Source organism: Jaculus jaculus, chromosome 2 (assembly GCF_020740685.1).
Source record: "Jaculus jaculus isolate mJacJac1 chromosome 2, mJacJac1.mat.Y.cur, whole genome shotgun sequence".
NCBI lineage: Eukaryota > Metazoa > Chordata > Mammalia > Rodentia > Dipodidae > Jaculus > Jaculus jaculus.
The window spans coordinates 192,432,868-192,449,229 of NC_059103.1; positions in this window are offsets into that span (position 1 = coordinate 192,432,868).

The window sequence follows — 16,362 nt, forward strand, 5'->3', positions numbered from 1 at the left end:
GAGTAAGGAGATGGTGCTAGAAATTAAGAACTAGAGATTCAAGGAAATGAAAGTTACAAAGAAATGTGTACATTCTAAGTGTTGGTAGTAAGCATAAACTAATGAGCCAGGAAAGATAATTGGAAACACACTTCAACAACTGACTAAAAACATACACAGGCAATTCAATATTAAGACTTTCAAAAATATTGCTGCAATAACTAGCATATATGCAAGTATGACAGATTTGATGGCCTCATTACATGTTCACTATTCAACTTATAGTATGAACTAATTATGAAACCTTAAAAGCTAACATTTGTAAAAAGCAAACATATAAATTGTCTGCAATTTCAGGTTAAGGCTCTATCCAACAAAATGTAGTCCATGACATTAAAAAAAAAGATAGGAATTTCATTGAAATTTGAAGTACCTTCCCTTCTAAAAATACTGAGTCTGAAAAAACTAAAAAAAAATATAAAATTTTTAACAAATGAGTTCTATCAAAAATGTATTTTAAAATACCAAAAGTTCAAAAACAGACTAGTTAAAATGCACAGAAAATATATAATCATATCTTTCCAAAAAGTATATGTACAGGTTGCTATTAAGTATGTGAAATGATTCAATCTTACTGAAAAACAAACTGAAATCGCATTGGGATACTAATAAACACATGTGAGTATAGCAAAGATTTAGAAGATTAAACATGCTAGATGTTGTCAAGAATGTGGAGGGGCTGAAATATGAAAAAACACTGATGGAAATGGAACTTTAAAACTACTGTTGAAATCAGTTTGCTAGTATCTGCGAAATTAAATGCATATTTTCCATATGGTAAAGTAGTCCATCTTATGTACTTGAATAAGAGAAACCAGAACACACACACACACACACACACACACACACACACACACACACACACACACGAGATTTTTTTTTTTTTTTAAGGTAGGGTCTTACTCTAACTCAGGCTGACCTGGAAATTCATTATATATCCTGAGGGTGGCCTTGAACACAAGGTGATCCTCCTCCCTCTGCCTCCCAAGTGCTGGGATTAAAGGTGTGATAGCTAGGAGACTTATTTTCAATAGTTACAAGCTGGAAACAAATCTTTCATATTTGGACTATTAAAAATAAGTCATGATATACATACTGACCATGCACCTCAAAAAAAGAATGGATTAAAAAAATGGAATATCTGGGCTGGAGAGATGGCTTAGCGGTTAAGCGCTTGCCTGTGAAGGCTAAGGACCCCAGTTCGAGGCTCGGTTCCCCAGGTCCCACGTTAGCCAGATGCACAAAGGGGCGCACACGTCTGGAGTTCATTTGCAGAGGCTGGAAGCCCTGGCGTGCCCATTCTCTCTCTCTCCCTCTATCTGTCTTTCTCTCTATGTCTATTGCTCTCAAATAAAAAATGAACAACAAAAAAAAATTTAAAATAAATGGAATATCTACAAAGTAGAAAAACCACTCACATCTATAAAACATGTATAAATATCCAAATAATTATGCAGGGTCAAAGCATAGCAAGTAAAGAGTGTTACATTAAAAAATCTAAAAACAATGAGAAATAATAAAAAATGTCATGAAATCAATCAGTACTTGTCTATGGATGTAAGAAGAAGCAAAAGGAAGATTTTACTAAGGACTTGTAATAATCTGGGGTGATTTTTTTATTTTAAATGTAATGTAGATTGCATTAGAACATATATACATGTCAACATTTAATAAAGTATTTTCATTAAGTAAGTGGTGCAATCCATTGTATGTCAACTCCAACTCAAGAGAGCTTTCAAAATTAAATGTCAAATTTCTTCAAAAAAAACAATAATAAAAAAGTATTTACCAAGCTGCTTTATGTACTTTTCACAATGCTAGTGATAGAGTACTTTGTAATGATTTGTAATAATGGCATTCTGTAAAGGCTTGTGTGTTCATGGTTTTGACCCTGGTTGTCACTGTTCAGAAGTGCTGATCTAGTCAATGGATCAATCCCTGCATGAGTTCATGGCTGAGTGGTAAATTTGGAAGTGTGACCCTGGACAGAAGTGGGTGTCTGAGAGCAAGCCTTTGAAGGCTTATCTTATCCTGAGTCCTTCCTTACTTTCTGTTGATGGCTACCATGAAGCCAGCAGCTTTACTCCACCATGTCCTTCCTGTTATGGTATTCACTCTCACCACAGGCACAAAGCAAGGGCCCTGAGAGACCATGGACTAAAGTTATGAAACCAGAAGCCAAAATAAACCATCCATTCTGTTAGTGGATTTTTCCCAAGTGTTTTGTCATAGTATTAGAAGTTGGATGACACTCTAGTGAAAATTTTAATAAAAGGTAGAAATGACCCTGGCAGGTACTTTCCTGTTTCTAGGATTCTTCTCTTTCTTTTTAATATACTTAATTTTTGTTTATTTATTAGAGAGAGAGAGAGAGAGAGAGAGAGAAAGAGAGATAATGGGCATGACAGAACATCCAGCCACAGCAAACAAACTCCAGTGTGCCACTTTCTGCATCTGGCTTACCATGGATCTGGAAAATTGAACCTGAGTCCTTTGACTTTGCAGGAAAAAGGTAAACCATCTCCATACCCCTCCCTTTCTTCTATATGCTTTGGAAAATTTCCTTAATGGCTTCATATACACAAATTCTATGTGGGGACTGATTTTCAAAAATGCAAATTAAAGATTCCTGACCATAGGGTAGAAAACAGTTTTAAGGAAACACATTAAATTTCATGCCATTAGTCTAGTGAGGACAGTATTCTATCAAACCTTCATGGAAGAACTGAAACCAATTTCTCCCAAACTGTGCCACACAATTGGACACCATAGAAAGCTCCCCAACTCCTTCTATGAAGGTAGATTCACCCTAATTCCAAAACCAGGCAGAGATGCCACAAGAAAAGAAAACCATAGGCCTATTCCATGTTGGACTTAGACACAAATCCTGAACAAAATACTCACAAACTGAATCCAACAACACATACATCACATAAATAAGCTTAAACACAAAATCCATATGATCATTTTGATACATGCAGAAAAGGACTTTGACAAAATACAACATCACTTCATAATAAAAACATTGGAGAGAATAGGCATGGAAAGTTTATATTTCAACATAATAAAGGCTATATATAAAGCTCCTAAAGCCCTATTTATACTTAATGGAGAGAGAATGAAGGAATACCCACTGAGATCAGGAGTAAGACAGGGGTGTCTACTCTCACTTCTGTTCTTCAATATAGTACTGGAAGTCCTAGCTCAAGCAACAAGACATTAGAAAGAAATTCAAGGGATACAATTTGGAAAGGAAGAAGTTAAGTTTGCTGTATTTGCAGATGACATGATTCTGTACATAAGAGACCCAAGAGCTTTCATCTCAATACTCTTAAAGTTTATTAAAAAATCAAATGAAAATAAATGCTGGAGAGGATGTGGAGAAATAGGAACCCTCATACACTGTTGGGAATGTAAGATAGTACAACCACTTTGGAAAGTAATATGGAGACTCCTAAAAAGGTTGACTAGAGAGGTACTAACAGACCCAGTTATTCCATTTTGGGGAATTTTTCCTAAAAGCTCCATGCCTCACTTCAGAAAGATTTGCTCAACCATGTTTATAGCTGCTCAATTCATAATAGCTAAGAGCTGGAATCAACACAGATGTCCATCATTAGACAAATGGATAACCAAGATGTGGTATATCTACATGATGGAATTCTACACAGCAGTAAGGAAAAATGCCACAATGAAATTTAAAGAAAAATAGTCAAACCTGGCATACAATGAAATTTAAAGAAAAATAGTCAAACCTGGAATACATCATTCTCAGTGAACTCACCCAATCACAGAAAGATAATTGTTGCATAGTTTCACTCATCTGTGGCTCCTAACCTGAATCTATCCAAGATGCTGACATACCTAACAAGCATTTCAAGGACTGGAAAATATTTGTGGGTGGCACAGGAGGGAAGGGTAAAAGTGGGGGAGGGGGACACAAAACTGGACCCAAAGGGAAATGGTACCATAAAATTCGACATCATAAAAAAAAAAAAGACTAAATGGTTGAACCTTCACTTCATCAGGTCCTTAGAGGGGACACCTGAATCACAAGGCCCTGGAGAGGGTATAATGGAGCTTAACCTTAATCTTCTTTTGTTTCTCTCTCCCTCTCTCTCTCTCCCTCTCTCTTCTATCTTTTTTATATTACCTATCTTTTTATTCCTTCTTTCCTTGGGCACTGACCTGTATCTCCCAGTACCAGCATGTGGCTAACATCCACTATGAGCTATGGATCAGAAAGACCTACAAGGCTTTCCAAAAGAAGATAGATTTCTGTCAGAGTACTTGATGACCCTCCAAAGGTTAGTGGTAAGACCCTACTGCTGAAGACACCATACAGTGTTAGTAGGGAACATTGAGTGACCTGTCTGGGATCTGGAAGAGAGTCAGTCCCCAGACGGTTAGCTCCTCTAGTGCCAGAAGCTACATGAGTGACTGGGGATAAATGACCAACATCTGTCCAAGAAACTTGTGCTCCAAGCTACTCAGCAGCAAGCAACCTGCAGTGACACTCACGCTAGTGCAACAGTGGCGCACAGCCATGGTGCATGGTGGGTAGCCAACTGCTCTTGATTTGGCTAACTGCTCCATCCGCTCAGTGGAACAGAACCCATAGCTGGAACTGGGAAACAAGTTAGAGCCATATCCAAAAATGAGCCTGCTCTCCATCATCAAAGTCCCACCAATGGCGGGCTAAAAGAGGGCCTGCGCCTATTCAATTCTCTCTAAAAAAGCAAAGGCTATCCCATTTATCTGGTTCTAAATTCACTCCCCATTGGAGAATTTGCTTCTCTTTTTCAGATGGATGGAGATCCTAAGAAAAGAACCTGCCCATCACTTCTCAAAATGGCCCCAGCAGAAATTAAGAATAATTACGGAAATGATCAAGAGTGCTGCTTTCTTGGTGAACCTGTGATCAGCACAAAGGTGAAGGAGATACACACAGAGAACAACCAATCCCTATCAAACCAGAAAGCCAGAGACACAGAGGCTCCCAAGACCTCTTCACTGAAGAATACCTAAACTGAACCCAACATGGCTCAGGGAAGTTTGCGGAAGATGGCACAGAAAGAATGTTAGAGCCACACGTTGGGTCATTATTCACAGAGACGTTGCCTCTTACACACAACTGATGGCTCACCTCCCAATGCATGACCCACAATGCCTAATGAGCAGGTCCCTGCAGAATGGGGGAGGACAGGGAGAAGGGTAACAATGGTACCTACATGACTGTATACACTTTGTACATAACTAATTAAAAAAATTATGACACTAGCTATAGGAAAGGGGGAAATGATCTCTTTCCTTTGCACTGTGCAGCTTCCCAGGGATTATTAAATATTTCAATAAATGCTAACAAAATTCACAGATACCAATGAACTGTGAAGGAGGTAATACTTCATAAGAAGTAAACAAACATATGTTTTTATCTTATTCCTATCACTAAGTAACTGACTATCAATAAGATGATTGCTGCTCTTAATCCCAGAGTCTTCATCTGTAAAATCAGAAGGTAGGACCAGATACTCTGTATGGATCATTCTTGTTATAACTCTCATATCCCATTGTTACATTACCTTTTAATTATTTTTTTTTAACTTAGAGATATAATATCAGAATCATTGCAATACCAGAAGGAGAAGAAATTCAGACCAAAGGCATGGAGAACTTAACAAACTAATTGAAAAAACCTTCCCCAATCTCTTAAAATAAAGGCCCACCAAGATACAAGAAGCCAATAGAACTCCAAGCAGACTGGACCAAAGGAGAAACTCTCCAAGACATATTGTCATTAAGACTCTAAACATTGACACCAAATAGAAAATCCTAAAAGCAGCTAGGGAAAAACAGCACACCAATTTCAATGGTAAACCCCATCAGAATTACTCCAGACTTCTCAATGGAAAGCCTGAAAGCTAGAAGGGCCTGGAAAGAAATACTCCAAAGTCTAAGAACCTATGGCTTCCAACACAAACTACTCTACCCAGCAAAAGTATCCCTCATAATGGATGGTGAAAGAAAAACTTTCCATGACAAAACTCAGCTTTACAATTATATGAACACAAAACCAAACCTACAGAGAATATTTCAGGAAATCCTCCACAGAGAAAAAAACAAATAATCAAACTCAAATGCCTACAAGAAGCAGATCACCAATAACCAAACTCAGAGTAGGATCAAAAAACTTCAAAGTCCATGAAAACACCAACACACATCTACCATCACAATATGGCAGGGATCAAATCAAATCTCACAGTCATTACCCTAAATATTAATGGCCTTAATGCACCCATCAAGAGACACAAGCTAATAGGATGGATCAAAAAATTAGACCCCTCAATCTGTTGCCTTCAAGAAACCCACATCACCACTAAAGACAGATACCTCCTCAGGGTGAAAGGGTGGAAAACAATATTCCAAGCCAATGGAAATAAGAAACAAGCAGGTGTAGCTATATTAATATTGGATAAAATAGACTTCAAACCAAAAATAATCAAAAAAGACAAAGAAGGCCACTTCCTACTTACCAAGGGAACAATACATCAAGAGGGTATTACAATCATAAATCTGTATGCACCAAACACAGGGGCACCACAGTTCATAAAACAAAACCTACTCAACAATAAAACAGAAATAACCACCAACACCATCATAGCTGGGGACTTCAATACACCATTACCAGTAATAGATAGATCATCCAAACAGAAACTCAACAGGAAAGTAAGAGAACTCAACAAAACCATAGATCATTTAGACCTAATGGACATCTACAGAACTTTCCATCCCAAATCCACAGACTACACATTCTTCTCAGCAGCCCTTGGAACATTCTCTAAAATGGACCATATACTGGGTCACAAAGACTGCCTCCACATATTTACGAAGATTGACATAATTCCCTGCATGGTATCAGACCACAGTGCTATATTGCTATAAATCAACAACAAAAGACCCACCAAGCGCCTGGAAACTGAACAGCACACTTTTAAACAATAAATGGATAGTGAATGAAATAAAAAATGAAATTGCAAAATTACAAACAGGAAAAAGATTAAACAGAATGTATTAGACATTAGGTTACAACTAGCCAAATCTTACATAGAATACTCAACTTTAGGCTAAATAAATATCTGTTGTAACGGGTATTAATTAAGTTTTCCAAAACGCATGGCAGAATCATAAAAATGGTATATTTTTAGATGATGCAAAATCTATGATTCAAGATTGAGTTTTGTAATTACACAGCTAGTTTCTAGAATGTCTTCTATCTATATTTTCATTAATTATTTCCTAAAATATTAATGAGATAACAGTATTAATTACTCTGTGTGCTTACAAGGATCAGACTGAGTATAAATGATATGCACTGAACAATTTCACATAAGCTCAATCAGTACTTTTAGATTTTAGGTCAGAATTCCTCATGTTTTAAAAAGTGAGAGATGATATTTAAAGGAAAGGTGGTACAACTCCAAGACATAAACATTATTTAATCCTATAAAGACATTGGTAGTATATATTTTGCAGATGATCAATCAATCTGAGGTTCATAAAAAAAAATTTGCTTGTACTTATAGTTGTTATTTGTCAGGCAAAAATTCTATCCTAAGTCTCCCTGAACTTTGCCAACAACTTATCTAACCATTTGGCTAAGAAAGGAAAGAATGTTTGCATAACGAAGCTATGTCTATCAACAAACTTTGAAAATATTTGCTTTTAAGGTTCTTATAAAATAATACTGTTCTTCATGCCTCTCTGATTCTAGGTATGCACAATAGGGCACATAAGATGTCGTCAAGAATGAACTACTTCAAAAGAAGAGACACCACTACCTGTGCTGTCCAGGTACATGTTTCCTTGTCTTTACACCAATTAATTATTAGTAGACAACCTTCACTTCTTTCTTGCTCATTGGACAATGACTTCATAACTAACTTCTGGCACCACTGGATTGGTTGAATATTCAGCATATAGAGGTGCACAAAATCTTGTGTTCTACTTGAATATATTATTAATTTCACAGTATTTCTTTGTGTTCCACTGACTCTATAGTTCTAAAATTACCAGATGGGAATTTCATATAATTAGATTGTCTAGAAATTTGATTTAATAGTGGCATTAATCCAATAGCTGGGGTAGTAATGCAGTGCCATGTATGTGTGCGTGTTTCTTGATTTTTAATTTAAAAAATTGGGGAATAATTAAATTTGTGAAAAAAAAGTGAGGCTTTAGAAAAGCTAAAAGGAAAGCCCACCTAGGATAAAGTAATTTTTTGTCAAAATGCTCTTCACTTTGATTAACTAGGTTCTTTGAATTCATGCATGAATTTGTCCACCTAGTAAATGAGAAACATCATTTTTTATGCTCTTGACATATTTACTGATCTCGAATTGCAACTTTAAATAGGGTGGTGAGGAATAATATCGACTAGAAAATGTTATTTAGGCAAATATCTGAAATAATAAAATAAACCATGGTGTCTCTCAGTGTGTGTTGTGGGAGGAAGTATTTGTGTGTGTGTAATTCCAGGCAAAGGAAGCCCAAAGTAGAAAGATACTGAGTGTGAAGTGTGACATGACAGTTTGGGAAGAAAAGCAATGGATTTAGTAGGAAGGATATTTGTGAGGACCATGGTCATGGGAAGAAGAACAGTGGAATTAGCAAGGAGGACATTGCGAGAAGCATGCATATGTTTAACAAAGCCAGCCAGGTCTTATGGAGCTTGCAGTAGAGCTGAAAAGGAATTAGATTTTACTGGAAGACACAGCCTCATTTATTTTTGAAAGGATTAACCTAGATGCTCTGCTAAGGTGAAATTTCTGGAGGAGAGTCTAAAATCAAAAGAAGATGATCTACTTAGACAGCATTTGCAGTTCTCCAGGTGGAAAGGATGGTGAGATGGCCAGCAGAGAAGCATTATAAGTGGAGCAGGGGTGAGGGTCTGAGGCCTTCCAATTTAGACTCAAGAGACAGGCTGTAATTGTAAGATTAAACTTTAAGATGATGTGACTCTAAGTCATGTTGAAGGATGAATTTATTAAAAACATAATACAGAAAATAGTAAGAAAATGTTTTTGGTGGAATATGGATATGAAAGTTATCAGGAGTGTGATTAATTATGAGATACTTTTAGCCATAAAATGAACATTGACTATATAAATATGTATTTGTTACATGCATCTCAATTACAAGAAAAATTCTTGGTCAAAGACAAAGTGGGAAGGCTGATCTGGACACATGGGCAGCTTGCCAATTACAAAATAAGTAAAAGGAAGGTAGGTAATACTTCAAAGTACACAGCAGCAGAGTAGTTCATAGACACTTTATTATACTGAGCAGTTGGCATTCTGTGTTTGCCTTGCAGAACTGAATCATTGTGACGGGATCATGCAGCATAGAGCTGTGACCCCAATGTACTTGTGTTGAAGTTTTGATAGCCAGCTGATGGTATTATTAGCTCATCAATGGGCTCATAGTTTCTTGGCATTATTAGAAGGTCATCAACACTACAAGTGGAGCCTGTTTGGAAGAAAAAAGCCACTAGGCCCTTGGAAAATGTTCCTGGATCCTTCTTGCCTTTTCCCCCTTCATAGCACCCACATAATGACAATTCTCCATTGTCATAGGCTCCTACTGCCATGATTTTCTGCATTGCCAAAGGCCCATAGCAGCATAGCCAGCCAACCAATAAGCCTCTAGAATTGTGAGTTCAAATAAATCTCATTTAAATTGTGTCTCTCAGGTAGTTTGTAATAGTGACAAAAAACTGACTAGTGTGTGTGGGTTCACTTAAAATGATCTGTTCAAGTTCCACCATTTTTCTACAAATTTCAGTGTGTCATTTTTTTTCTTACTGCTGAGTAGAGTTCCATCATGTAGATATAGCACACCTTGGTTGTCCAGTCATCCAATGATGGGCACCTGGGTTGATTCCAGTTTTTAGCTATTATGAATTGAGCAGCTATAAACATGGTTGAGCAAATATTTCTGATCTGAGATGTGGAGCTTTTAGGGTAAATTCCCAGTAAGAGAATATCAGGGTCTGTTGGTAACTCTATATTCATCTTTTTCAGGAGTCTCCAAATTGATTTCCACAGTGGTTGTATGAGCTTACATTCCCACCAATAGTGAATGAAGGCTCCTATTTCTCCACAGCCTCATCAACATTTGTTTTCATTTGACTTTTTTTTAATGTTTGCTATCCTTACTGAGGTAAGATATAATCTCACAGTTGTTTTAATTTAAATTTCCTTAATGGTTAGGGATGTTGAAAAATTTTAAGTGTGTGTCAGTCATTTGTAATTCTTCCTCTGAGAACTCCCTATTTAGTTCTCTGCCCCATGTTTGGAGTGGGTGGTTTGATTTTTTATTGTTTAGGTTTTTGAGTTTTTGTATATTCTAGATATTAGGCTTCTGTCAGTGGTATAGCTGGCAAAGATTTTCTCCCATTCAGTGGGTACCTATTGGCTCTGTTTATGGTGTGCTTGTCTGTGCAGAAGCTGTTTACCTCATCAGGTCCTATTGGTTGAGTAATTAATTTCATGGCTACTGGGGTTTTGTTCAAGAAGTCTTTCCCCACTCCTATATCATGGAGAGTGCCTCCTAGTTTTGCTTACAGTAGGAGAAGAGTTTCAGGTCTTATACTGAGATCTTCAATTTTTGTGTATGGAGAGATGAGTGGGTCTAGTTTCATTTTTCTATATGTGGTCATCCAGTTTGTCCAACACCATTTGTAGAGGATGATAAATTCTCCCTAAGTTAATAATGTTTATCCCATTTAAACTATGCTGACTTCACTCTCCATTGGAGAATCTGTTCTTTTTCAGAAGGTTGAGAGACCAGAGGAGAGAAACTACCCATTGCACTTCAGCCAAGCCACAGCTGAAACCACAGAGGAGTTGGGAGACAACAAGAGGGTTGCTTCCATGCTGTTCCTGATAATCACTGCCAGGGTATAGGAGACAGACTCTGAGGACACTCAACACCTACCCAAGCAGAGATGCAGAGGCTCCTGAGAGCTCAGCCCTGAAGTAGACTTAAAACTCACCCACCACGGCTCAGGGAATTTTGCCGAAGGGAGGTCAGAAAGATTTTAAGAGCCACAGGTTGAGACATAATAGCCAAAGGCATTCTCTCCCCTTCCAAAAATAACTAACTATTACTCCCACAATGCACAAACTACAATCCCATGGGGAATACCAGGCACCTTGATGAGGAGCACCCCAATGGAATGGGGGACAGGGACGAGGCAAATGAAGGTACCAACATGTGTTGTATCCATATGAAACATCTTGTTAATAATAATAATAATAATAGGAAGAAGAAGAAGAAGAAGAAGAAGAAGAAGAAGAAGAAGAAGAAGAAGAAGAAGAAGAAGAAGAAGAAGAAGAAGTAGAAGAAGAAGAAGCAGCAGCAGCAGCGGAGGAGGAGGAGGAGGAAGAAGAAGAAGAAGAAGAAGAAGAAGAAGAAGAAGAAGAAGAAGAAGAGGAAGAGGAAGAGGAAGAGGAAGAGGAAGAGGAAGAGGAAGAGGAAGAGGAAGAGGAAGAGGAAGAAGAAGAAGAAGAAGAAGAAGAAGAAGAAGAAGAAGAAGAAGGAGAAGAGGAAGAAGAAATGTAAAAAAGAAGTGTTAATCCCTGAATCCCTGCAAATAAATCAGAGCTTTTGAGATCCAATGTAGTTATTTTTCCAACAAGGCTTTACTAAATATCTACAGCCTATCAGCTCCTTTACAATGCAATGGGACAATAAGAACTACTGAAATTGACATTATATTTTCCATCTTATTTTCCTCTTTTCTTGACGTTTGGTTATTTTCCCCAGCAAATGCATGGTACTACTCTTGTCAAGGTAATCTGTAACTTCATTACCCTTACACTGAACAGTCTTTGTCCTGTTTTCTCTTGGAAGTTTTTGAACATATTAATACTTCTAAACTAGTTAGTCCTTACTCTAAAGAGCACAAAGCCATCATTAATCTTTTATTATAGTTTAAAATCTACTTTCAAGAAACCAGAGATAGGGCTGGAGATATGGCTTACCTGTTAAGGCATTAGCTTGCAAAGCCAAAGGATCCAGGTTCGATTCCCTAGGACCCACGTAAACTAGATGCATGAAGGGGTGCATGTGTCTGGAGTTCATTTGCAGTGGCTAGAGACTCTGGTGCACCTATTCTGTCTCTCTCTATCATAAATAACTTAAATTAAATGTTTTTTTTTTAAAGAAACCAAAGATAATCTCTGATCACTTGCAAATTGGCAGAGCTTGGAAAGCCTTTGCTGAGAGAACATAGCCGAGGATTTGGGATCCTATACAAAATTATAAATGATGTCTTGAACTAGAAGAAAATGAAATATTAACAATTCTTAGCATACATGTAGTAATTAAACAATGGAAGTAGAGACAATGAAAAGTGTGTTTATGAATTTGAGAACAGTCCTAAGACAGCTGCATGATACATGTGAATTCAATTCAGCGACATGCTTCCCCACTCCCATGCCAATGTTCACTACTTGTGAAGCTAGATGTAAAATGTGAGGAAAGAAACAGTCAAAACTGAAAGAGGCAAAAAAAAAAAAACCCCACTCAATTAATATTTAGAACACATTTAATGATGTCCCCAACACATTTCTGTGGCTTTGTTACTTATCAAGCTACTTATGAATGGTCATTACATTTAGACAGCCAAGTCCCACACATAGCGTCATTAGTAAACCATGTATTCAGCATGCCATGCTGCTTACCTGTATCCACCGCTGTTGGAAACCACCTAAGACAGCTTCATTGCCTCCATTCAAGCTCCATAGCTGACTCAAAACCTGCCCAGAGTGGCTCTTTTGTTGAATGAGAGCCTGACATGTTGTTTTTAGTTTACAGCTTTCCCACTTACTTCCAACACGTAAAATGTTGTTTTCCATAAGCGCTTCAAAGCAATGTCACCTTGTGATAATCCATCCATCCTCATGTTTCAAACTGTAATGAACAATAAAACTGTCACCCTTATAATTCCTCTTCTTCCCACCTTGCTCTTTACGGCCCTGAAATTCATTTATAGTGAAGGAAGCTATTGGGTACGCTGTTGGTGGGCTGGATTCCCAGAAGTATATAGTTTCACAGAGAATGCTGACTGGGTATTTCTCCTTATTTATTTATTTATTTATTATTAACAAATGAAGCAGCTGCACATGTAATCCATCTGGTTAAAAAATTCAGAATCATGTGGCATCAACTTTGTAAACTTTTACAAGTGTTTTATTTTGTAATTTATCATTTTTCCTAGTTTCTTCAGTTTCAGTATGGGAAAATGCACAGCTGCTGAAAATGTTGTCATGCTCTAAGATGATGTTAATATAAACCTGGGTTTTCTTACACAGATACTTATGTCATCTTGATAACTCTTGAAGCAAAGTTGTCAATTAGCATGGGATGCCTGACAGAATTCCTAGCAAATAGATATTAATAGTGTCCACCAAGACAGTATGAAAAATGTCTCTAGACATTTTTATAAGTGCACTAGGAATAAAAACTTAAATTTAATTAAACCAATTATACTTGATTATAAATATTGAAGAGAATCTGATGACCTTTGGAATGATTTTACTTGTCTTGCTTTCATCCTTCCCTCCCTCCTTTCTTTCCTCCTTCCCTTATTTCCTTCTCTTCTCTCTTGTTTACTTTCTTTGTTCCAATAGATGAAAATTCATTTAACAAAAATGTACAGGGACACACAGTGGATAACATTCTACATGGAATTCCACTGTATAAAGACAGAACATGTAGAAGTTTAAGTGTGTAAAAGTCCAACAGATGGGCTGCTCTCCTTGAAGTGGTGTGCTCCTGAGACTGTTTCTAATTTCTGCACTTTGTGTTGACTGAACCTCTTCACATGCTTTCTGGTAAAGGGAAGATAGCTCCTCCCAAAGACAGAGCAAAAGGCCTGGCACATTTCTCATATACCATGCAATGAATTGTAATTCAGTAGTCAGAATCAACTGTTCTTAGCTCTCATACACTGAGCAATGTTTCCTCTGTCCACACATCCCATAGACAGGTAGCAGGCAACCAGACATCACCTCTACATAGCCCAAAGCTTGCTGGAAGTACTCTAACCAGCCCATTCTAAGTGGTTTTCTACAACACTCTTTCCTTTCCTATGAAAACTTAGTCTCTGGTCTAGTCTTTCCCTTGGCCCTTACCTTCTGTCCTCTGAGAAACATGTGGATGACATGACTCACAAAGATCCATGCCCTGGGACCTGTGACTACAGTAACTTCCTTCCTCAAAGCCTTGTTTTCATTTCCTCCTTAGGCCACACATCCTAGATTCACTTTCTTAGAACACTCACCCAGCTTTGCCTTCAACTTACACACTCCAGGGACCACTGAACAGTGGGTATCTATCTATACCTTGTCTTCCTAAGTTCTCATAAATTAAGATAGACTTTATCACCCTGACTTTACATATGGAGTACCACAAGCTTATATTAAATTATTTTCCAAATTCAATTTCTGTCTTTTTTTATTGCAACAATAATCTTTCTTCAGTCTCAAATGAATGTGGAACACTACCCTAGACATGTGTCATACTCACTTTCACACCTGTCATAAAGATTCAATGTTACCATCATTTATGTTATGGGTTGACCTCAAATTTATGCAAGTTTTCCTTGCCTTGAAATCAAAATGAGCCATTTTTTTTTTTTTTTTTGCTCAGAACCCCAAGATTACTTAATATTCTTTTAACTACTTCAAGAAACATATGGGGTTCTCTAAGATACCGACTCTGCTTGCCTCTTCAGGATTTTAAGTCACATTAATCACACCCATCTGGCTAATAACTAAATGTCCTTGTATCTGCTCCCCTAAGCTGGCTCACAACTAAAAGTTCTTCTGTCTACTCCCTTCTCATCACCTAAGCCCATGTTTTGGCCTAGAGGCTCTTCATATCTGCTTAGATGACACCCCTCCCATGAGCTAATGTATTTCCATGATTTATAGCTCAACTTGGATAGTTTCAGCCTTGCTACATACCTTTCTTATATATATATATATATATATATATATATATATATATATATATATATATATATGTATATACATATCCTCCACACATATATGTAATATACCCGGGTCATAATCACTCTCACCCCCATCCTTGGCCTCCCCTCTTTCTGTCCCTCTCCACTGAACCTCCTCGTCTCACTGGTTGCTCTTTCTTTTGGATATCATCTCCACTACTTCCACCACTGTTGTATTTTTGAGAAAGTTTGTACAATTAATTTTATCAGCCATGAATGTGGCTGTTAGTGTATAAACCTTTGTTAACAAAATGTATTTTTTAATTTTAGCATCTTCAAATTAAAACTTGTTTAAACTTTATAGCAATATTGAAAAAAAGCAATTCTTGTGGAAAATAGGACAATCTCTTCAGCTTGCTTAGGAAGTTCCATGGGATGCAAATCTCCAGATGAGGAATCACACAGCACTCAGTAGAAATTAATCACACGTTTTAGAAGCAATTACAGGAAATTTTTTATTTTACTGATTGCCTGCAGGCAGAGTCATCCATAATGATAAGAAAAGGACAAATGTTCTTTTTAGTAATTTAATGATAAAGAGAAATAGATATGATTCATTAGATATTTATGTTTATTATCATATATTAATCATATATACTGATGGGATTTGATGCGCTCTTTCCATAAATGTACATATAAATGATTAAATTTAACCACCCTTTTACTGTGCCTCTCTCTGAGCACACCCATACACCCACACACTTGCCATTATCCAATAATTATGATCCTGTTTTCAGACGGACTTTTACCAACTTCTATATATGACAAAAAAAGGTCATTAGGTCTTTGACTAGGAGGAAAAGCAGTTTAGTTTGACTTACATAAGCTAGGTGAATATATGAGTCACTTTGCAGACATATGTATCTAAGCTCTAAGATTCAAGTAAATGTTAATAGGAAGTCGGATAGATCATGGCCAAATGGGCAGCAGAAAAAATGGATTTTAAGAAATCTTGGGCAAATTATTTTCTTATAAGACCTAAAATAATCACAGGCATAGTATATAATTGCTCAGGCAGTCCTTCTGTGAAATTAGCTATCAAAACCAAAGAGTTCTCCTCAGGCAGGCTAGGCTTTCATGGTGTTGTTTGCTCCAGGCAGCTGCCAGGTCCTTACAATTCATCTGTGAACCTTCTCAACTCCATCTCAGCTCCTAGCGTGCTTGCTACTCTCCTCTTCTTCCCCATAAGAACAAAATATGGTGTCAGAAGTGCAAAGAAATAATAAAGAAAGAAAGAAAAGAAG